Genomic DNA, 24,347 nt, shown 5'->3' with positions numbered 1-24,347 from the left:
CATAAATCCTACCCCTTCTGATAGAGACTCCTGGTATACACTTCTGCACCCTTGACCATTAGGGCCTTAAACTGTCAGTTTCTTATGTTAAAGTATCAGCAACATATTATTGGATTGCTTAAACAGAAAATTATGTTGATTCCTGACTGTGCTGAAAATAAGGATTTACAGGATTTAATGCATTCTGCTGAACAGTTTGGAAAACATACTTTGCAATGTGGTTTTGATTCACTAGAGGCATCTTGCAAGGCTGCTGTCACTGTGTCTGTACTTAGAAGGCATGCTTGGCTTAAGGAGCAAGCCTTGCCAGGTCATGGTAAAGCTAAATTGCTGGATGCTCCCTTAAATCAGGACCACCTATTTGGCAACAAAGCAGAAGAAGTTCTTAAAAAGATAGAGGAAAAGCTAAATCTATGCAAACTTTTAAAGATTTCCTACAAGTACAACCTCCAAGATTTAGTACGCATTGGCCCTCTAAGAACTGGTCCTTTCCTGCCTCTTCCAGGTCTTCTCAGTCCAAACCCAGAACCAGCAGAACACCCAGGCTTCAGTCCCAGGGTATGCACAGGACTAAGCAGTGGGGGGCTCCCACTTTCAAATCAGGGAGTAGTAAGACTCCCCACTATGGTAAGCTGTCTCAGTGACTTAACTTTAAAACTTCCAAGCACTTCTCAACTGACTGCTCCTTTAGGGGGAAAGATTGCTCTGCAGGCCAAAAACTGGGGACTCATTACCCAGGACAAATGGGTTTTAAATATAGTTTCCCAAGGATACAGATTTCACTTCCAAACGTTACCAACCCCCAAACGGCTGGCCAGATCTACCCCCAAATCAGTGGGCAGAGGCTCAAAAGCAAGTACTCTCTCTCTCTTAAGAATAAAGGCTATTCAGACTGTACCAGAAGAAGAAAAGTTACAAGGTTTCTACTCAAGACTTTTCCTGGTACCCAAAAAAGACAATTCATGGCGTCCTGTCCTGGGCCTTTCTATCTTAAACACCTTTTTGGTGATTCCAAAATTCAAGATGCCAACTCTTCACCAGTTGCTCCCTATGCTAGGCAAAGATGCCTGGTTGGCAACACTGGATTTAAAGGAAGCCTACTTGCACATCCCAATCAGGAAATTTGGCAGAAGATACCTATGCTTCAAAGCAGGTTACATGCACTATCAGTTCTCTGCACTGCCCTTTGGCTTATCTGCTGCACCCAGGGTATTCACAAAGTGACTAGCTCCAGTCATTGCATTTTGCAGGCAAAGAAATATTCAAATATACCCATACCTGGACGATTGTCTAATTCAGGCAGAAAGCCAGGACATACTTTTGAATCATCTGACATTTGTACAAAAGGTACTGACTTGTCTGGGATGCACCAGAAATGAAAAGAAATCACATCTGGTACCCTGTCAACAAATTATATTGCTGGGAGCAAGCTTGAACACAGCTTCCCAGATGGCTTTCCTCACGCCAGAGAAACAAATTCATTTGACAACTTACTTCAAACTAATGGCTACAAAGACCCTGCTGACTGCAAGGCAAATACTGCAAGCCTTGGGGTTCATGGCCTCCTGCATTCTACTAATTCCATATGCAAGACTGCATATGAGGAAACTACAATGGTATCTAAAAAGCCTATGTTTTTCTTTTGGCTTTCCTGGTTAGGGGTCACCACAGTGGAACTCTGGTCCGCTAATGATTGGCAGTCAATTTTTATGGTGCCGAGGTGCCAGCCCGACACCCAACCTTCAACGAAGGTACGCCCATTCACGCATGTCTTTCGAACACCACTCGACCATGGGGAGGATATGCAGACTCCACACAGAAGGCGCTCCAGCCGAGAATCGAATGGGAGAACCTCTTGCTGTGAGGTGACAATGCTACCGCTGCACCACCGCTGTATCTAAAAAGCCTATGGTGTCAACATTCTCAGGATCTAGAAGCAATGATTCCTATCATACCTTGCCTACGGTTAGAGTTCCTTTGGTGGGCAGAGGCCTGCCACCTAAACAAGGGACTACCATTCACTCTACCCCCTGCTGCCCAGACCCTAACAACAGATTATACATGGGGGGGCTCACCTGGCAGGGAAGTGCATTCAGGGCAAATGGAATCCAAGTCAAATGCACCTGCATATCAATCAAAAAGAAATGTTAGCTGTACAGCATGCTCTGACAGCCTTCAAGGACCACATTCTTCCAGGACAATTAATGGTAAAGATGGACAACACCACTGTTATGTGGTACATAAACAAGCAGGGGGGTACCCATTCTTACCCCCTCTGCAGACTAGCTATGGCTCTGTGGAACACAGCCTTGAGCTACCAAGTGCATCTACAGGCTCAATTCCTGCCAGGAAAACTAAATGCACTGGCAGATGAACTAAGCAGAAATCTCATGGACCCACATGAGTGGAAACTGGAACCAACGACTTTCAACATATTGATAAACAAATGGGGGGAGCCCAGATAAAGACCTGTTTTCCTCCCCCCCAGAACTACCAATTGGACAAATTCTGTACAAGGACTCCCAACAAACAAGCTTGGAAAGTGGATGCTCTGTCCTTCAGCTGGAAAAATCTTATCAGTTTATGCCTTTCCCCCTCTGCCTCTCCTCTCCAAAGTATTACTAAAGATCAAACAGGACCAACCAAGGACAATACTGATTGCACCAGACTGGCCACACCAACACTGGTACCCCCTATTGCGCAGTGTGTCACTGCTGGCTCCTTAGCACCTGCCTCAGACCTCTACCCTGCTGTCACAGCAGGAGAGCCAGATTCTGCACCCTCAGCTTCAAACCCTGAACCTGGCAGCCTGGCTAATTACCTAACTTCTCTGTTACCATCCCTCAGTAAACAAGTGTTGGATGTCATTTTGGAGGCAAGGAGGCCTAGTACTAGAAAATCTTATGCTGAAAAATGGAAAAGATTCTGTGCCTGGAACCAAACCTATGGGATGGCCACAGCAGCGCCAAACTTACCTCAGATTCTTCAATACTTAACTGAGATGCTTCACAAGGGCCTTTCTTTTTCCTCCATCAAAATTCATGCCTCAGCCATTTCAGCTCATTACAACACAGAACCACCCCTCTTCTCTCATCCACTGCTCAAGCAGTTCCTCAGAGGGGCCAAAAACTTAAGACCACCCAGGAGAGCACCAAATCCAGCCTGGGACCTTAACTTTGTATTGGAAAAACTCACTCTTTTTCCTTTTGAGCCAGCTGCAAGTGCAGAGTTAAAATTCCTTTCTTGGAAAACAGCCTTCCTTTTAGCAATCACTTCAGCAAGAAGGGTATCTGAATTGCAGGCTCTTATGGCAGGGGAACCTTTCATCATCTTTCATGCGGACAGGGTGTCCCTCAGGACCAGTCTCTCCTTCATGCCCAAGGTGGTATCCAGTGTGGCTCTTAATCAGTCTATTCATTTGCCAACCTTCTTTTCTAATACACAGAACAAAGGGGAATGCATACTGCACTCCTTAGATGTGCACAGACAACTTAGGTTTTACTTGAACAGGACTAAACCTCAAAGGAAATCTGAACAACTGCTGGTGGCATTTGCTGCAAGGTCAGAGGAGAAGGCTATTTCAAAGCAAACCATTTCTAGATGGATAGGCCATTGCATTCATTCCTGCTATAAGCACCATGGAAAACCTATCTCACAGGGGATTAGACCCCATTCAACCAGGGCTGCATCTACCTCTGCAGCCTTTCTCAGAGGTGTCCCTATTAGGGACATCCTAGAAGCTGCTACCTGGAGTTTTGTACATACTTTCATCAAGCATTACCATTTGCCAATTTTCTCTAAATCCAGAGCTGCCTTTGCCACTGTAGTCTTGTAGGGCCTTATAGCTGGTCCTAATGCTATCTAAATTCCTCCTCTCATCCTTAGCTTTGGGAATCTACCCAAATGTGATGACTGCAACAGTGAAACACGAAGAACATAGTACAGTTGTGTAGACTTACCATAAATGTAGATGTTCGAGTGTATTTACTGTTGCAGTCCTGGTTACCCTCCCTCCAGCCCCCTGACTTCTTTTGGCTATACCTCTACTCTCATTTACTATGCTTAAAAGCTTTTTGATGTATTTGCTTTTTTGTTGGAGGTATACCATTGTATATATATATATATATATATATATATATAACTGCTTCCCATTAGGGGGGCATCTGACATCTGGGGCAAGAAAAACTGATGTAATGGCATCGGCTGCATGCTTTATATCCTTGACTACCTGACATCACAGAAGATGAGACAGCAACCGACGCAGGACCCAAGACTTTGATAATCAGGCCGACTGAGGGCTACTGCAAGCAGATAACCCAAATGTGATGACTGCAACAGTGAATACACTCGAACATCTACATTTATGGTAAGTGTACTTTCTCCGTGTTTCACTGTTGCAGTCATCACATTTGGGTTATCTGTCTGCAGGTAGCCCTCAGCCGGCCTGAATACCAGAGTCTTCGGATTTCTGCATCGGATGCTGTCGCTTCTTCCATGACATCAGGTCGTTAGGGGTATAAAACATGCAGCCAATGCCATTACATCAGTTTTTCTTGCCGTGCGATGCCCGAAGCAGAAGCAGTGCCGGTCAGCCGACTCCTGAAATTTTCATTTTTGAGTTTCAGACCTGAAGTCTTCAAAAAGATAAGTACCATGTTGGGATCCTTTTTTTCTTGTTCTAACCAATGTCAGAAAAAATTAACAGTTGTTTTGCCTGTGGAAAGCAAATACCTCATAGAGGTTTTCATTCTTAGTGTTTAGGCCCAGACCACGACGTCCCTCGCTGTCGAGTTTTGTGCCTTGTTCAACGTCCGAACTATTCATCGTCGGGCTATTTTTGCAGCTAAATACTTCCGTTCTCGATCGCCATACTCTGAAATGGTTTCATTAAGCCATCCGACTACCGATCTTCTGAAAAAAACATAAGGATAAAGACGGAGACAGACTGCATAATCCAAAACTGCTGACGACGCTTCCTTTAAGCTATTCACCAGTCCGCCGGTACTTGGTGAGGCGCTTTCGCAGCCGCTGATACTCACTACTACAGATTCGCAGGCCCCTACTGAGACCCATTCAGAGTCTGGTATGCCGCGAGATGCTTCTTTGACTATGGAACCTGCGGAAGTCTCTACCGTGGATGGGTCCAGAGCCGCTGTGCAAGCACCGGCTTCTGAGGGTGTATTCAGGCCTACCGACTTTCATATTAAACTGACAACTTCGTTTCAAGCTAGAAATACCGAATTCCTCAGGCCTAAAGCTAGCACTACGCCATGAAAACCAACAACCAAACCGCATTCTCAGGCCCATGTTGTTGTTGTGTCTTTTGGCTTTTCCCAGTTAGGGGTCGCCACAGCGAAACTCCTGTCCGCTAATGATTGGCAGTTGATTTTTACGTGCTGAGTTGCTAGCCCTAACGCACAACCTTCAACGAAGGTATGCCCATTCACGCATGCCTCCACGCAGAAGACGCTCTAGCTGAGAGTTGAACCGGACAGCGTCTTACTGTGAGGCGACAGTGCTACCGCAGCACCACCACCACGGATATTCTCAGGCCCATATGCCTCAAAAACAAATGATTAGAATGGCTGGAGACCTTATTACCTTAATTAGGGGAAGCCAGCCTTCCCCCTCTAAGAGACCTAGAACTGATTTTCTTTCTGATTCTTCTGTTCAGGAATCTGATATCTCTGTTCCTTCTGATTACCAGGATTTACCCTTATCTACTTATGAGGATTCTGATGCAGAGGATTCCATTCCCTCTGCTTCCCCTCCAGAAGATTTTTCTTTTGGTGAAACCTTGCATACCCTTAGGGAGTATTTCCACTGGGAAAGCCAGGACTACTCCAAGTCCAAAAAGAGACTTAGGGAATTTTTACTCCTGCCTCAACACAGGCCTTTAGCTATCCCTCCTGTTCTGGAGATTGTAGATTATGTTTTCTTGGAATCCAGCCTTACACCGATACTTTGCCTCTAGCTCCCAGGAAACCTGACGGGTACTACAGAGTACCTGACTCTCACAAATTCCTCTTCAAGAATCCTACTGTGGATCCAGAGACCATTTCCCAAGGACCAAAAGGCATTAAGGCTAATACTGCCAAAAATCCTACCCCTTCTGATAGGGACTCGAGTTTTAGACAGATGGGGTAAGAAGGTATACACTTCTGCTACTTTGGCCATTAGGGCTTTAAATTGCCAGTTTCATATGTTAAAGTATCAGCAGCATATTATGGGTCTACTAAAAAAAATGATGTTGATTCTTGACTGTGCTGAACACAAAGATTTGCAAGAGTTAATGCATTCTGCTGAACAAGTTGGTAAACATAATTTTCAATGTGGTTTTTATGCTTTAGAAGCATCTTGCAGAGCTCCTGTCACTGGGTCTGTACTTGGAAGGCATGCTTGGCTTAAGGAACAAAACTTGCCAGATCATGTTAAAGCTAAGTTACTGGATGCACCCTGAAACCAAGACCGCCTTTTTGGCAACAAAGCAGAGAAGTCCTCAAAAGGATGGAGGAAAAAGCTAAATCTGTGCAAACTGTTAAAGATTTCTTACAAGTACAGCCTCCTAGATTCAGTAGGCATTGGCCTTCAAAGAACTGGTCCCTTCCAGGCCTTCTCAATCCAAACCCAGGAGCAGCAGACCACCAAGACTTCAGTCTCAGGCTATGCACAGATCTAAGCAGTGGGGGGCTCCTACTTCCAAAGCAGGGAGTAGTAAGCCACCCCTCTATGGAAAAACAGCACAATGACTTATCCTTAACTCTTCCAAGCCCTGCTCAACTACTTGCTCCCTTAGGAGGAAAGCTCGCCCTGCATGCAAAAAACTGCGAACTCATTACTCAGGACAAATAGGTTTTAAACATAGTTTCCCTAGGGTACAGATTCCACTTCCACTCACTCCCAACCCCAAGTGGATGACCAGACCTCCCCCCAAATCAGTGGGTGGAGGCCCAAAAACAAGTTCTCTCTCTCCTCAGTATCAGGGCTATTCAGCCTGTCCCAGCAGAGCAAAGGAAACCAGGTTTTTTATTCAAGACTGTTCCTGGTTCCCAGAAAAGAAAACTCCTGGCGTCCTATCCTGGACCTGTCTATTCTCAACACCTTTCTGGTGGTTCTAAAACTCAAAAGGCTAACTCTTCAAAAACTTCTTCCTATGCTAGCCAAGGATGCCTGGCTGGCAACCCTAGACTTAAAAGAAGCTTACCTGCACATCCCAATAAGGGAATCTTGCAGACAATACCTACGTTTCAGGGTGGGATCCATGCACTATCAGTTCTCTGCACTTGCCTTTGGCTTATCTACTGCTCCCAGGGTATTCACAAAGTGCCTAGCTCCAGCCATTGCATTTTGCAGGCAGATAAATATTCAGATTTACCCATATTTGGACGATTGCCTGATTCAGGCAGAAAGTCAGAACTTGCTATTACAACACCTGGCATTTGTAGAGAATCTTCTAACCTCACTGGGGTACACCATCAATGAGAAGAAATCACACCTAGTACCCTGCCAAGAGATTGTATTCCTGGGAGCAACCTTGAACACAACTTCCCAGATGGCATTCCTCACTCTAGAGAAACAAGTTTATTTGACAACTTACTTCAACCTACTGGCCACAAAAACCCAGCTATCTGCAAGGAAAATCTTGCAAGCCCTGGGGTTCATGGCCTCTTGCATTCTGTTAATTCCATATGCAAGACTGCATATGAGGAAACTTCAATGGTATCTAAAAATTCTATGGTGTCAACATTCTCAAGACCTGAAAACAATGATTCCTATCATTCCTTGTCTAAGAGCAGAGTTCCTTTGGTGGGCAGAGGCCTGCTACCACAGCAAGGGACTCCCTTTCACTCTACCCCCCCCCGCCACCCAAACCTTAACAACAGACGCATCAGACTATGCATGGGGGGCTCACATGGCAGGGTAGTGCATTCAGGGCAAATGGAACCCAAAACAGATGCACCTGCATATCAATCAAAAAAATGTTAGCTCTACAGAATGCTCTGACAGCCTTCAAAGACCTTTTTTTCCAGGACAACTATTGGTAAAGACAGACAACACCACAGTTATGTGGAACATAAACAAGCAGGGTGGAACCCATTCCTACCCACTCTGCAGACTAGTCATGGCTCTGTGGAATGCAGCCTTGAGCTACCAAGTGAACCTGCAAGCTCAATTCCTGTCAGGCAAACTAAATTCACTGGCAGACCACTTAAGCAGAAATCTCACGGACCCACACGAATGGAAACTGGAACCCAAAATATTCAAGCTCTTGAGGAACAAATGGGGGACACCAGAGGTAGACCTGTTTGCCTCCCCTCAGAACTACCAATTGAACAAATTCTGCACCAGAACTCCCCACAGTCAGGCTTGGAAAGTGGATGTCCTGTCCTTTACCTGGGAAAGCCTCTCAATTGATGCCTTTCCCCCTCTGCCTCTTCTCTCGAATGTTCTACTAAAGATCAAACAGGACAAGCCAAGGATAATACTGATTGCCCCAGACTGGCCACTCCAGCACTGGTACCCCCTCTTGTGCAGTCTGACAGTGCTGCAACCATGACACCTGCCTCAGACCATTTCCCTGATGTTCCAGATAGTGGGCCAGATTCTGCACCCTCAGCTTCAAACCCTGAACCTTGCAGCCTGGCTAATTCCCTGAGCTCACCTCTAGCAACCCTTAGTAAGCAGGTGCTGGATGTCATTCTTGAGGCAAGAAGGCATAGTACTAGAAAGTCCTATTCAGAAAAGTGGAAAATATACTGTTCCAGGAGCCAAGCTCAGGGGATGGGCACAACGGTGTCCAGCTTACCTCATATTCTAGATTATTTAACAGAAATGCTCCACAAGGGCCTGTCTTTCTCTTCAATTAAGATTCATGCCTCTGCCATTTCAGCACATTATAATACTGAGCCACCCCTCTTCTCTCATCCCCTGCTAAAACAATTCCTTAGAGGGGCCAAAAATTTAAGCCCCCCCCCCCCAGGAGAGCTCCCACTTCAGCCTGGGACCTTAACTTTGTATTGGAAAAACTCAGTCTTCCCCCCTTTGAACCAGCTGTTACAGCAGAGTTGAAATTCCTTTCTTGGAAAACAGCCTTATTTCTAGCCATCACTTCAGCAAGAAGAGTGTCTGAACTGCAGGCCCTCATGGCAGTGGAACCGTTCATTATTTTCCATGCGGACACGGTTTCCCTCAGAACTGATCCTTCCTTTATGCCCAAGGTAGTGTCTAATGTGGCACTAAAACAGTCCATTCATTTGTCTACTTTTTTCCCTAATCCTCAAAATAAGGGGGAAAGGATACTGCATTCTCTGAACGTGCACAGACAGCTTAGATTCTGTTTGGACAGAACTAAGCCTTTCAGAAAATCTGACTAGCTGTTAAGTTAGCTTTGCTGTAGGGGCAGAGGGGAAGCCCATTTCAAAGCAAACCATTTCCAAATGGATAGCCCATTGCATCCATTTCTGCTACAAGCACCATGGAAAACCTACCCCACAGGGGATAAGATCACCAGGGCTGCATCTACCTCTACGGCATTTCTCAGAGGAGTCCCTACCAGGGACATCCTGGAAGCTGCTACCTGGAGCTCAGTACATACTTTCACCAAGCATTACCACCTGCCTATCTTTTCTAAATCCAGAGCTGGATTTGCCACAGCAGTCTTACAGGGCATGATTGCTAGCCCCAATGCTCTTTAACTGCCTCCACCCTTCCTTAGCTTTGGGAATCAACCCAAATGTGATGACTGAAACAGTGAAACATGAAGAACATAGTACAGTTGTGTACACTTACCATAAATGTAGATGTTCGAGTGTATTCACTGTTGCAGTCCTGGTTACCCTCCCTCCATGCCCCTGACTTCTCTTGGCTGTACCTTTCCTTCTTGTTTGGCATATATTATATCATGTTTATTTGCTTTGTGCTGGGGGCGTTCCATACCATATAATTGCTTTCTATTGTGGGGGCACCTGACATCTGGAACAAGAAAAAGTGATGTAATGGTATCAGCTGCATGTTTTATACCCCTGACCACTTGACGTCATGGAAGAAGTGACAGCATCCGACATAGAAATCCGAAGACTCTGGTATTCAGGCCAGCTGAGGGCTACCTGCAGGCAGATAACCCAAATGTGATGACTGCAACAGTGGATACACTCGAACATCTACATTTATGGTAAGTGTATGCAACTGTACTTCCTACTGACATCCAGGTCACCCCAGATAGTGTAATCAAGTTAGATTATATCGAAAAAGAACTGTGCAAACTGTCCAAACAAAGCACAGGGAGGAGACAGAATTAGTGCCAATGACATGAGAACACTTCAGCATGAAGTTATGGTTCTGTTATATCTATTATTCACTAGGTCATATAAATATGGGGAGATTCTTCAAGATTGGAGACATGCACTTCTTAAACCTGTCTTCAAGGGAAAGGGGAGTAGGACAAGCCCAGTGTCATATAAACCCTTAAGTCTACTTTCACGTTGTGGAAAAATAATGGAGAAGTAATATTGGATAAGTTAGTGTCAGAACTGGATAGGTTGGGACTTAAAACACCATATATCAGCATGCATATGCTGAAAATAGATATATTACCATATGTAACATGATGTTCTGTAATAATATAATATAATATCTGCTATGATTGAAAAATTGTGTTGTGATGTAATTTTTATAGATTTAACTTCAGCATTTGACAAAGTCATACACAAATCACTGATCAATAAATTAGGACAGCTAGGTATCAATGTACTCTTGACAAGATGGATAGCTGCATGGCTTACAAATAGGACATGCAAGTATCCTGCAGCAACTGGACAGGTGAAATCCTTGGTTGTAGTCCGGGTGTCCCATAGGGCTCTGTCCTAGGCCCTTACTTGTTTAGATTGTATCTTTCAGACCTAACTTTCTCATCTGAAGTGTTCTACTGTCTATATGTAGATTACCTGAAATTGGGTAAACTGATTACATGTGTTACAGATTAGGCATGTCTGCAAATTAACTTGACTAAATTGACCGTTTGGGCACAGGAGAACAATATATTGATAAATGCATCAAAAACTAAGCATGTGAGATTTGGGAGACATAAATTGAAAGGTGAATATTTAATACAGCACACACTGATCGAAACTGTAGACTCATTTAAGGACCTGGGTGTATGGGTAGATTCAGCTATGAGTTTTTTCTAATCGTATCAACCAATTGGTTAATGATAGTTTTAGAACTATAGGTTGTATAAAAAGATTTATAAAGTCCAGGAAATCAAAAATGATGAAGTCATTGATTGTTAGTTACATTAGACCCAAACTTAAGTATGGAATAACAATATGGAAACCCAATAAGAAAACAAACATGAATAAACTGGAAAGAGTGCAGCGGAAATATACCAAGGGCATCCATGGATGTGAAAATGTAAGTTATTATGAACGACTACAATATCTGAATTTGTACAGTGTCTCTTATAGATATCTAAGAGGAGATCTTATTCAAGTATATAGAGCATTTATAAACTAGTTCTGGGAATGTTTGGGGTTATCAAAAAGTACTAGAGAATCGTCAGACAACCAGAAGATTCTATAGAAATGAGAAGTGTACTAATTGGTTCTCTGACAGAGTAGCTGATGCATAGACAGACTACCAAATTACATTAAAGCAAGTACCAGTGTAGATATTTTAAGAATAGATGGACACTTATTATGGGAACAAGTGTTATGGTATATTGACAAGCTTGAAGGGCTTTTAATGCCCGTGCATACATTATTTGTATGTATGTATGGGTCCATTTTGCTAGTTTTCAAGCCGTTGCAGGTAAGTGCCCCATTGGGGTTTTGTTTTTTCTTGATTTTTGGTTGCTTCTGGGGGTTCATGTTATCCAGGAAGGGAAAATGCTACTGCAGTAGTCAGATTCCCCATAAAGACCACCACAAACAATGTTTATTTTGCTTAGGTGTGTCTCACGACCACACGACCTATTCTATCTGTCAGACTTTTATACTCAAGACTCTGCGTAGTAGGCTTCCTTCCCTTGCACTCTATCTGGAGAATCAGCGACTTAAGCTTCTTGCTAAGGATATTATGGAAGGAACTTCCCACTCCTACGGTCAGCCATCATGGAAGAAGAAGGTTAAGAAACCAAGACCAGAATCTTCTGCTGTCCAGCCTCCGCCACATGTTTCTCCCAAGGTGAATGAGAACCAGAAGGGTCACCCAGCTTTGTTGTCAGATTACTCTGCTCCATGTGGGTTGGAGGCTAGCAGAAATCTGCTGTTCAGCACATCTGATGAGGCTTTGCAGACATCTTTTTTGGATGTTCAAGGGGCCTAGGGGTGTTCCTCACCTTTTAGTTAGGGAAGAAGTCCCAGCTACTGTTATTAAATGCCATCCTGGGTCAGAGCCTCCTAAGTTTTATAGGGCAGACGTCCCATTAAAGAAAAAACAAAAAAACTAAACATGTCTTTCCTGCTCCTAAGGATCCACAGAGCGAGTAGCAGGCCTTCACTAAGAGTTTTTTTTTAATGCTTTGATGGCATTAAGACCTCCTCAGGAGGTTTCTATCCAGCTCCCCCTTGGTCCTCTACTGCCCTTAAAAGGCCCAGGGAGCAGGAGTCCTCTAAGGAGGAGTTGAATTCTGATGAGGAATCCCTTGCTTACTCATCCCATATTCCTTCTCCTGTGGACTGTGGGTCAGAGGAAGAGGAAACTAACAGTCCTGATACTCCCTTTGAAGAAATTTCTTTTGGGGACACAATCTCCAGGATGATGGATTTTTTTTTTAATGGGATTGTGCTCAGGTCTCTGAAATCCGTAAGAGGTACTATAAGTTGTTGCAGATGGCATCTCTGAAACCTGGTGCTATTCCTCCTGTTTTTGCTGTTTTGTTGGAAGCATTTTCCAGTGCCTCTAAAGTTTCTGATTCTCTGCCCCCTGCTCGCAAGAAACCTGATAAGTTTTATAGAGTGCCTGAAGAGCGTTACTTTTTGTACAAGTGTCCTGCTGCTGACTCCTCAGTGATGTCTGTAGTCTCTGACAAGCTCTCTCAATTGCTTCCTTGGCCCAAGTTACTGCCTTCAGGTAAAGACAGCAGAACCATGGAAAGGCTAGGTAAGGAGGTTTACACCTCAGCTACCTTGGCTTTTAGGGCTGTTAATTATCAAACTTGTATGTCCTGTTATGTGTAGGCTCTCCTTTCTCAGGCTTGTCAGGTTGTTTCTGATCTTCCAGACTCTGAGGGGAAAACTTCTGCTCTTGCCTTGTTAGGGACTTCTTCTCAGGTGGTTCATTATTCCCTCAAGTGTAGTTATGATGCAGCAGATGCTTCTTCTAGAACTGCTGCTTTTGGTTCATTAATGAGGAGGTTTTCTTGGCTGTAGCTTCAACCATTGCCTGATGATATCAAGGCTAATTTGATGGATGCTGCTCTTGATAATAAACACTTATTTGGGGAAGCTGCTGCTCATTTAAGTCCCTTCAGGATAAGGGGAAGGCATTATAGGAACTTAAACATGTGTTTGTCTCTCCTGTTCCTATATTTCAGAAAAACTACTACTGCAATAAGCCAGCCTTTGTTCGCAGGCAATCTCACCCTCCTACTAAGGGCAAAAAGAGTGACAAATGGGCTCCTTCTGCTAAGCCTACTCAGACTTCAGGAACTCAGTAGTCTTCCTTTTCAGGTAAACCAAGTGCTGTCTGACTATCCATCTCTTCCCAGCCACATTCCTTTTTCTCTTCACCTTTCTCCCTCTCTCTTCCTGTTTGGCTTCAGATTACTCAGGATTCTTGCTTCTGTCCATTATTCGCCTGGGGTATTTTATGGTGTGGAAATCCCATCCCCCTATTATGGGCATTCCTCAGCCTCCTTGGGAACAGCTCACTTTTTTCACAGAGGTGTACTTCAAGACGTTTTGACTCAGGGTACTATTCAAGAGGTGCCTGTGTCCCAGAGGGGGAGTGGATTTTACTCCAGAATGCTTCTAGTTCCCAGAAAAGAGGGTACTTGGAGACCAATTCTAGACCTCTCTCATCTAAACAGTTTTCTGAAAGTGACCACTTTTCGAATTGTGTCCCTTCAGGCTCTTGTTTCCTCTTTTGATTTCTCAGGCTTATGTGGTATTTTTGGATCTCAATGATGCATATCTCCATATTCCAACCCATCCCCCCTTTTCAGGATGTTTTTGCGTTTCTCTGTTGCTTCCTATCATTTTCAGTTCTCTGCTTTGCCCTTTGGCCTTTCTACTGCCCCAAGGGTGTCCACCAAATGTCTCGCTCCTGTGATTGCTTTTTGCAGGCTTCAGGGGATCCAAGTATTTCCTTACTTGGAAGACCTGCTGGTTCAGGCCTCCTCTCCAGAGATCCTTTTCCAAAAATCTTAATTTTGCCATTTCCCCTCGTCAAAGCCTGGGGGTCTTAATAAACTTCTAAAAGTCTTCTCAGACTCCTTCTCAGAATCATGTTTTTCTAAGTTGCAGGATTCTGACAATGCCTATGCTGGCATCCATGTCTTCTCCCAAGGCCTTCACACTCATTTTCTTCTTTCAAACTCTTCTTTATGTAGCCTTCATTACAGCTGGGGAGTTTCTGAGAGCTTTGGGTTTCATGGCATCCACCATCCCTGTGCTCCCTCTCTACATGAGAAAGTTTCAGTGGTTCCTGAAATCAATTTGGCTTCAACATGCACATCCTGTGTGCTTTGTAGTTCTGCTTCTTCCTTGTCTCAAGAAGGAACTTCAGTGGTGGATCCAGCAGTTGTCTCTAAATCCAGGACTCCCTTTTCATCCCCCTCTTCCCTCTTAGGAACTTTTCACAGATGCTTCAGATGTGGGATGGGGAGGGGTTTTCGCCTCCCTAAAGGTACAGGGGGGTGTTGTTGCCTCTTCAACAGAAGGAGCACATCAATGTCAAAGAGATGAGAGCTCTTCTGCCGGCTCTTCAGGCTTTTCATCCTCTTTTCTCCCAAGGACCCTTGAAGGTATTTACAGACAATACCACAGTGATGTGGTATATAAACAAACGGGGGGACAAGATCTTACCTTCTTTGCCGGTTGGCATTCCTGGTATGGGATCTTGCTATCCAGTATCACGTGAATCTTCAGGCAGTTTGTATTCCCTTGGGTCAGAACATTGTAGCAGACACTCTGAGCAGACCCTTAACTCCAGTCCCATGATTGGATGTTTCACAGGGATGTGTTTCTGGACATTGCCCACCAGTTGGGTACTCCTCTAATAGATCTATTTGCCTCCCCTCTGAACAGATAACTTCCTCTGTTTTGTGCCAGAGTCCCAGGTCCTTTGGTGTGGAAGGTGGACACCCTCTCTTTTCTTGGAAGGGAATGTTTCTTTATGCATTCCCTCCCCTTCCTCTCATTCTAAAAGTCGTGTTCAAAATGCAACAGGATGCTCCCAAAGTTTTGTTGGTGATTCCCTTTTGGCCAAGACAGCATTGGTTCCATCTTCTGCATTTAGCCAAGGGCAGTCCTCCCAAGTTACCTCACAGGTGTCTGCAATCTCAAGGAAAGCACCCAGATCTGCTCAGAACTGGTAGTCAAAGACACCATATAACAAATGCTGTAGATACAGCCAACCTGCTGGCAGACAGGTTCAGTGAAAACTTCACTCCTCTGCCACCCATCAGTAAAACAGGACATCCCCAGTACCTGCCCCCCTCCCCTTATCTCTAGGGAGCAAGTCATCACTGCCTTCTCAAAGGCAAAAAATACAGCCTCCATGGGACCCAATAACATCCCAGGCTGCATCTTACATGAACTCAGGCAGGAACTTGCAGCACCATTAGGCTTCCTATTCAACCAAAGCCTGAGTACCGGCTTCATTCCCAGCCGAGTGGAGGACAGCTACTGTCATCCCTTTGCACAAAGGTGGAGTGTCCACTGATCCAGGAAATTATAGACTCATCAGTCTAACTAGCCTAATCTGCAGGGCCATGGAGTGGATTATTATGGACCTCATTAACAAGGACATTGGCAACCTCCAGACACTTGATCCCACACAGTTTGGTTTTGTCAACGGGATGTCATGCCTGTTAAATTTGGTCGACGAATTTGAGACGGTCACCAAGGCCATAGGCGAGAAGAAGACTGTGCTCACCACCTACTTTGCCCTGGCAAAAGCCTTCAATATTATTCCCCACTCAGGTGTAATAGATAAACTCTCTCAACTAGGCATCAATCCATATGTTATTACTAAAACAAAATAATAATCCACAAATCAAAAACACACCAAAAATTGAGCCACTCAGATAAAGAAGTTGAATTAAATTCTCTTTATAGTCATCTCTGGTACCTCAGCATTTCGCCTTCAAGGATAAATTACAGTCACATTCCATCTCCTTATATACAGCAATGCCCCCTACTGATTGGTTACAGAGCATTTCAAAAGTACACTTCTTCAACATCATAAACATGTTACAAAATCACCATCCTCACTTTATAACATTCACATGTTAAAATATCATTCAAAAGCCATCTTACTTTCTAGCTGACACAATTAAATATTGCAATTCTATCCCTAAATGTAGTGCAAATTAGCTAATTATCCATTTAAGTATGACAGCTTTATTATTAAATGCAGTACAAGTCAATGTTATTACTAGGTGCAGTACAAGTCAGCTGGTTATACATTCAAATTAACCTCAAGGTTAAGACCCCTCGGAGAAAGTGTACCAAAATTTATAATCATCCAACTTTACAATAAAATCACCACCTCTCACATTATAAAGTTGACCCAGCACACAGAAAATTAAAGTTTCATCTGACTCACCATGAACCACATGGAAGTGCTCAGCCACAGAACTGTTAAAATTCTTTTTCCTAATATCACCCAAATGTTCCAGAAATCTAACCTTAACAGTTCTTTTTGTTTGCTGTATATACCATTTAACCTTACTACAGCCACAACCCAAAATGTATACCACTCCACAAGAACTGCAGCTAAACTGACCTCTAGAAGTAAATTTTCTTCCACTGATATACTGACCTGACAAATTCTTTACCCTTTTACATACCATACAGTGCCTACAAGGGAATGTGCCCCCCTTATCACTGCCTACATCCACCTGCCTCGTGTTCAACAGTTCTTTGAAATTTAAGTATCTACCATAAGAAAATTTCACATAACCAGGAAATAAGCCTCCATATTGTTCATCTTGTTTACATGTGTAAATGCCATAGAATAGAATTCACTGGTGTAGAATTCTTTGTGGATGAGCATGGGAAAACCCAGTATAAGCCCTACTGTAAGCCCACTGCTGTCGGTAATTTTTTGCATGCCACCTCAAGTAGTAGAACTGTAACTAGCAGAGTACCCCAAGTATCGGTCTTGCAGCCGCTGCTGTTTGGGATATACTTCTCGGAGGTGCAGGCCAAATCTAGTGGGCTATGGCTGACCAAGTTTCCAGATGACTGCAAGCTGAGTGCAATCATCAATTCCCCTAGTGATATGGATATCCTCCAAGAGGGTCTCACCCAAACAAATAACTGGTGCCAGAATCATGGCAGCAAACTAAATGCCAAAAAATGCATCATTATCCCTTTTGGGGAGAGTGACGTTCCCACAAATTATCACATTGATAATAAGGTACTAAGCACACATTCAGTCATGAGGGACTTGGGCACTCGGGTTGATAGCAAACTGACTTTTGACCAACATATTGCCTCCGCTGTACGGAAAGCTTTCTACATGGCCCACCTCATTAGTAAGGGTATGTCATCCAGAGACAAGGTGGTCACAACATCCCTGTATTCTTCCCTTATAAGACCCATTATTGAGTACAGTGCCCCTTTCAGCATGTACCTCACAAAGCACATGCAATAGCTGGAGAGACCACAGAGGTTCCTAACCCGGAGAATCCAGGGCCTCAAATATCTACCCTACACAGATAGGCTAAAAGCCCTGTCCCTTTGCTCAGCCTCCTACAGACCCCTCAGAGGTGACCTCTGTCTGGCATACAAAGAAATCTCAGACTGCCCTGATGGGACTGCTGCATATTATCCACAAGTCAAGCTCCACTCAAGTAACCCGCACACGTGACCTCAACCTGGTCTGTGACATCAATAGGTGGGACAGATTTGTGTTCCAGAGACTTCCCCCCTTTTGTGGAATAGACTCCCTCTCCATGTAAAGCAGAATACATCATTAAACCTTTTAAGTGCAACCTGGATAACTGGATGGGGAACAGAAAATACACCCCTGGGATTCCGCCTGTGTCAGTGCTGGACAGTGGCGTAGGGTGCTGACTTGTTGGAACATGGCTAAATTCTTGGCTAGGCATGTAAGGGCCTCAGGACCAGTAGCTTAGTAACTTCCTATGATTCTGTGGACCTACTCACACAAGACAAGGGATCTCGTATCCATCCCCACATGTCCACTCTTCAGCTGACTTTGTGGGTGAAAGAATTTTGATTCCACATAGATACCTTTTTTCTGAGGACATGTTTAGGGTCCTGCAGGAGGCCAGGAAACCCAGTACTAGGAAATCTTTCTGAATGGTGTCTCTCTCGTAACCTGGATCCACTTACTGTGGATGTTCTTTTAGTTCTTTCTTATTTGTGTGAATTGCTCAGTGCTGGTTTTGGCTTATTCCTCTGTTAAGCCACACTTCTCAGCTATCTGTGCTTGTCTGCCTTTATCTCCTCCTTTAGCTTCTAGATTTGAAGCTAAATAATTCCTTAAAGGCATCCTTCATATTACGCCTACCAGGAAGCCTGTTCCTTTTCCCTGGCATCTTGTTTGTTTTGGAGAAGTTGACTCAGGCTCCTTCTGAGTCTGCTGCTTCAGCTTCCTTGCAACATTGTTCTTGGAAGACTGTTTTTTTGTTGGTCCTTAATTCTGCTGGATGGGTATCTGAGCTTCAAGCTCTTATGGCTTTTCCTCCTTTTTTGGTATTTCATAAAGACAGGGTGTCCTTGAATACTAATCCTTCTTTTATGCCCAAGATTGTTAATGAGTTGTCTCTTAGTCTATTCATTTGCCTACTTTTCCCCTCTCCACAGTCTGCCAGTGATAGGGTGCTGCATACTTCGGATGTGCATGGACAACTCAGATTTTATTTGGATAAGACTGTCTATTAGAAAATCTGATCAGTTGTTTGTTTCTTTTCATCCTAGGTCCCTAGGATTGACTGTATCCAAGCAAACTATTTCTTCTTGGATCTCAAAGGCTATTTCTTTTTGTTACTCTTTCCATATTAAGAGCCTTCCTTCTTCTGTAAAGACCTATTCTACTAGGGCCGTGTCTTCTTCTGGTGCTTTTTTTTCAAAGGTTTGGATACTGACTCTATTCTTGAGGCAGCTACCTGGACTTCTGTGCATACTTTTAGCAAGTACTTCAAGTTGGATGGAATTTCCAGAGCTAGAGCCAGTTTTGCTAGGGCCATCATTCATGGCTTCCTTGACAGCTCTACTGGTCCTTCCTCCGCCCATGTTTCTTCTTGAGCTTTGGCAGTCTCCCAGATGTAAGGAATACTGCAGCCAGTGAATGGAAGGACATAAAAGTAGATGTCCTTTTTCTTCACTGTTGCAGTATTCCTTCCCTCCCTTCTAACCCCCCGGTTCTTTTATCTTCCAGATGCACTGGTTGCCTCATAGTTTTTCTTGGACTGGCATTCATACTGGGGCCATCAGTTCTGAGGATGGTACATCCGGACGTCACCTTTATGCCCTACACTATGTGAGGAGCATATGTGTGATGTATGGCATACCTTAAAGCAACTGTAGGCTTTTGTATACTGACCAGACGTCGGGCTACCTGAGGCAGGGAATCCCAGACATAAGGACTACTGTAGCAGTAAAGGAAAGAACTGTACTGTTATGGTAAGATTGTACACAACTGTACTTTGTTACAGTAATATGATCTTTTCTGTAATTGTATTACTAATCTCCTTCCTTCTTCATTCCATGCTTTCTCATTTATCCTTTTTATTCCTTTGCTTATTTTTATGTATTCGTTGTTTTCCTTTATCTCTAGCCATATTGCAAGATGTTCAGAAAATCTTGTTTCCGCTACCTCTCCTTCTGCTATAACTAAACGTTCTGATACTATAAATTATTTTTCAGTTCTATACATACCCCTTTTATAAGTCCATGAATTTTTTGTCCCAAAGTTTTAACTTGCCGTATCTTATAACGTCTAACGTTTTTTCTTGTATTATATCCTTTCTTTTTACACATGCATCTTAAATCACAGTTAGTCTTCTGTTGTTATAATATTCATATTTATCATTATGTAGTCTAAAATCTGATGAAATAAGCTTTCCCTTTCCTTACAATTAGTATAAGCAAATAATGTTATAATTTTATATACTTGTTCTTTCCATTTTAAATCTACAATGGTTATGTAATATCTTTACTGTATTTCTACAGAATACAGCTATTCCAGAACATCTCTCTTTTCCCAAATTCCAGATTATCTTTCCTCCCCATAGTTTCTCTGTTTTTAATCTTTTCTTCATTGGTTAAAAATCGTGTGTCTTCCAATATAATTACATCTACATCAAATGTATTACACCACTCCCAAGTTCTTGATCGTACTATATTCTTAATGCTATTCACATTTACAGAAAGCACTCTAAAATTTTAATTTCCCTTTGAGTCATAGCTAATTACTAGGCTAGCTTTCTTATTATTCATTTTAAGCCTAGTCAGTTTCCTTCCCAAAGGTGAGCATCAAACACTGTACCTTGTGTGTGTGAGTCTAACACATTAACCATTATACCAATCCACAATCATTAACTGTATGTATTCTTTTTCATCCACTTCCTTTTTTCTTTTGTACTTATCCATTTTGATTTTCTTCTTCTGTCTTTTACCTTTTTACCAGTAGAATTATTTTCCTTTTACTACCTCCCAATTTATGTATTCATCACTTCTTTAGGAACCTTCTATGTTCTATTTATTATTTTTTCTCATATAAATTTTCCTCTATTTCTACTACTTCTGAAATGTCTTCTCTTTGTTCATTTTCTATTTAGTTTTCTTTTCCTTACTCCTTATTTTTAGTTTTGCAGTTCATCCACAAGTGTCCAGTTTTGTTACATTTATAACATTTCAGTTCACAGTTTTTTGCACTATGTCCCATTTCTCCACAAGTGTAACATTTTCTTTAGTCACAATTAATTATAAAATGTCCCTTTTCCACAAAAAAAAGAAAAAAATGATGTTCTTCGTGTTTCACCGTTGCAGTCATTACATTTGGGTAATCTGCTGGTAGGTTGCCCTCAATTGGCCAGAATTCCAAAGTCTTGGGTCCTGCGTCGGTTGCTGTCTCCTCTTTCATGATGTCAGGGGTATAAAACATGCAGCCGACACCACTTTCTTGCCGCGCGGTTCTCGAAGCAGAAGCATTTCGCAAGTGCCAGTCGGCCGACTACTGAAATATTCGAGTTTGAGTTTCAGAACCGAAGTCTTCACTAAAGCTAAGTACCCCGTTGGGGAAACTTTTTTATTGCTTTTTACCGATGTCGGAAAAAGTTAATAATTGTATTACTTGTGGGAGGCAAATACCTCATAAGGATTTCCATTTATACTGTATTCCTTGCCTAGGCCCTGATCACAACTTGCTTGGCTGTAAGTTTTGTGCTAGATTTAACCAACGCACTATTAAGCATCGGTATATTTTTGCATCAAAGTATTTTGGAAACAGATTTAACTACCCAGAAATATGTCGTCTGATAGCAATCCGACTACCGGAGTACATAAAAAATGCAAAGAAAACTACAGAGAAAGGCAGTCGAGATCCAAAACTGACAACAAAGCTTCTCCTAAGCCAGTCGTCGGTTCGCCGGTACTCAGTGAGGTGCTTTCGTAGCCCCTGATACCCACTACCTTCGAGTCGCAGGCCTCTACTGACACCCATGTGGAGTCCGGTATGCCGCTAGATACTCAAGGTATTAGACTGATGGACGTATCTCCCTCAGATGGGTCCGGAGCCGCTGAGCAGGCACCGGCTTCTGAGGGTGTATTCAGACCTCGACATTTGTATATCAAACCGACTACAGCTGCAAAACCAAAGACAAAAGCAACTTCTAAAACTAAAAAAATGACGCATGAGCCACGTGCTCAGGCCTCTATGCCTAAAAAACAGATGATCAAAATGGCTGAAGACCTTATTACCTTGATCAGGGGTACCCATCCCCCTCCTGATAAGAGGCCTAGGCAAGACACTGATTATGAATCTTCAGATCAGGTTTCTGTTTCTTCTGAATCCTCTTCTGATCAGGAATTATCTATACCTCCCTATGAGGAGTCTGATGCTGAGGAGTCTATTCCATCTGCATCTCCTCCTGAGGATTATTAATTTGGAGAAACTTTGCATACTTTGAGGGAGCATTTTCACTAGGAGAGTCAAGACTTCTCAGAATCAAAAAAGAGGCTCAGGGATTTCCTTCTTCTCCCTCAGCACAGGCCTTTAGCCATTCCCCCTGTTTTATACATTGTAGATGATGTGTTTTCAGAGTCAAGCTTGACCCCTGACTCCTTACCTCCAGCTCCCAGTAAGCCTGACAGATATTACAGGGTCCCTGACTCACATACATTTTTTTATTTAGAAACCCTGCTGCTGACCCTGAAACTATTTCACAGGGTCCAAAGGGAGTTAAGGCCTCAACAGCAAAAAAATCCTACCCCCTCTGACAGAGATTCAAGGGCACTGGGCATATGGGGAAAAAAGGTTTATACATCTGCAACCTTGGCAATCAGGGCCTTAAACTGTCAGTTTCATATGCTTAAGTACCAACAACATGTTATGGGATTGCTGAAACAGAAAATTATGTCGATTTCAGAATGTGCAGAAAATAAAGAATTGCCGGAATTATTGCATGCAGCTGAACAAGTTGGAAAGCATACTTTGCAATGTGGTTTTGATTCCTTAGAGGCCTCCTGCAGGGCCACAGTTACTGGATCTGTGATTAGAAGGCATGCCTGGTTAAAGGAACAAAATTTGCGTGATCATGTTAAAGCTAAATTGCTAGATGCATCTTTACAGCATGATTCTCTGATGTTCATTGTGTTTCACTGTTGAAGTCATTACACTAGGATTATCATGCTGGCAGGCGACCCACAGTCGGCCCGAGTTCCAAGGTCTTGGTCCGGCATCGGTTGCTGTCGCCTCTTCCCTGATGTCAGTGCGCCAGGGGTATAAAAGTTGCAACCGATGCCATTTTCTTCAGTCTTTCTTGCCGCGCGGTGTCAGAAGCAAAAGCAGTTCGCAAGTGCCGGTCGGCCGACTCCTGAGATTTTCAAAACTGAATTTCAGAACCGAAGTCTTCAATAAAGCTAAGTACCCTGTTGGGGAAACTTTTTCTTGCTCCAGACCAATGTCAGTAAAAGTTAATAATTGTCTTTCTTGTGGGAAGCAAATACCTCATAAGGACTTTCACTCTTACTGCATTCCTTGCCTAGGCCCCTGACCACGATGTTACTAGTTGTCGGTTTTGTGCTAGATTCAATAAACGCACTATTAAACGTCGGTTTGAGTTTGCTTTACATTATTTTGGACGAAGATTTAATTACATAATGCCGTCGGAACAACTGACGACCGGAATGTATAAAAAACGCAAAGACAAAGAAAAAGACAGGTATCCGAGGTCCAAAACCGATGACGAAGCCTCTTCTAGGCCAGTCGCTGGTTCGCCGATTCTCAGTGAGGCGCTTTTGCAGCCCCTGACACCCGCTAACTCAGAGTCACAGGCCGTAACCGACAGCCATGTGGAGACACCGAGGCCTGTGGAAACTCAAGGTATTGGGCCTACGGAAACTATACTCTCAGATGGGTCTGGAACTGCTGAGCAGGCACCGGCTTCTGAGGGTGTTTTCAGACCTTCACAGCTTACAATTAAAGCTACTACAACAGCAAAGGCAAAGTCAAAAACACCATTAAAGACAAGGAAACAAGTGCAGCATTCTCCAGAACGGTCATCCATGCCAAAGAAACAGATGCGTAAAATGGCCGAAGACCTTATTACTTTAATCAGGGGCTCCCATCCCCCTCCTGACAAAAGGCCTAGGCAAGACACTGATTATGATTCCTCTGATCAGGTTTCCATTTCCTCTGATTCTTCTTCTGACCAGGGCTATTCTCTCCCTCCTTCTGAGGACTCTGATGCTGAAGAGTCCATTCCTTCAGCCTTACCACCTGAGGATTACTCTTTTGGGGAAACCCTGCACACCATGCGGGAGCATTTCCATTGGGAGAGCCAGGATTACTCAGAATCCAAGAAAAGGCTCAAAGATTTCCTTTTATTGCCTCAGCACAGGTCCCTGGCTATCCCCCCGTGCTTGATATTGTAGATGATGTTTTTTCTGAATCCAGTCTCTCTCCAGATTCTTTACCCCCTGCACAAGTAA

At 43.4% G+C, this 24,347-nt stretch overlaps 1 protein-coding gene across 1 annotated transcript in view; it reads left to right on the top strand.

Annotated features, from left to right (window-relative positions):
- SIMC1 (SUMO interacting motifs containing 1) overlaps nt 1-24,347 on the top strand; it is a 1,791,957-nt gene that overhangs the window by 256,880 nt on the left and 1,510,730 nt on the right. The window lies entirely within an intron of this gene.

This window comes from Protopterus annectens, chromosome 4.part0 (assembly GCF_019279795.1).
Source record: "Protopterus annectens isolate FY-2018-M chromosome 4.part0, PAN1.0, whole genome shotgun sequence".
Lineage (NCBI taxonomy): Eukaryota > Metazoa > Chordata > Ceratodontiformes > Protopteridae > Protopterus > Protopterus annectens.
This window is presented reverse-complemented; position numbering and strand designations above follow the sequence as displayed.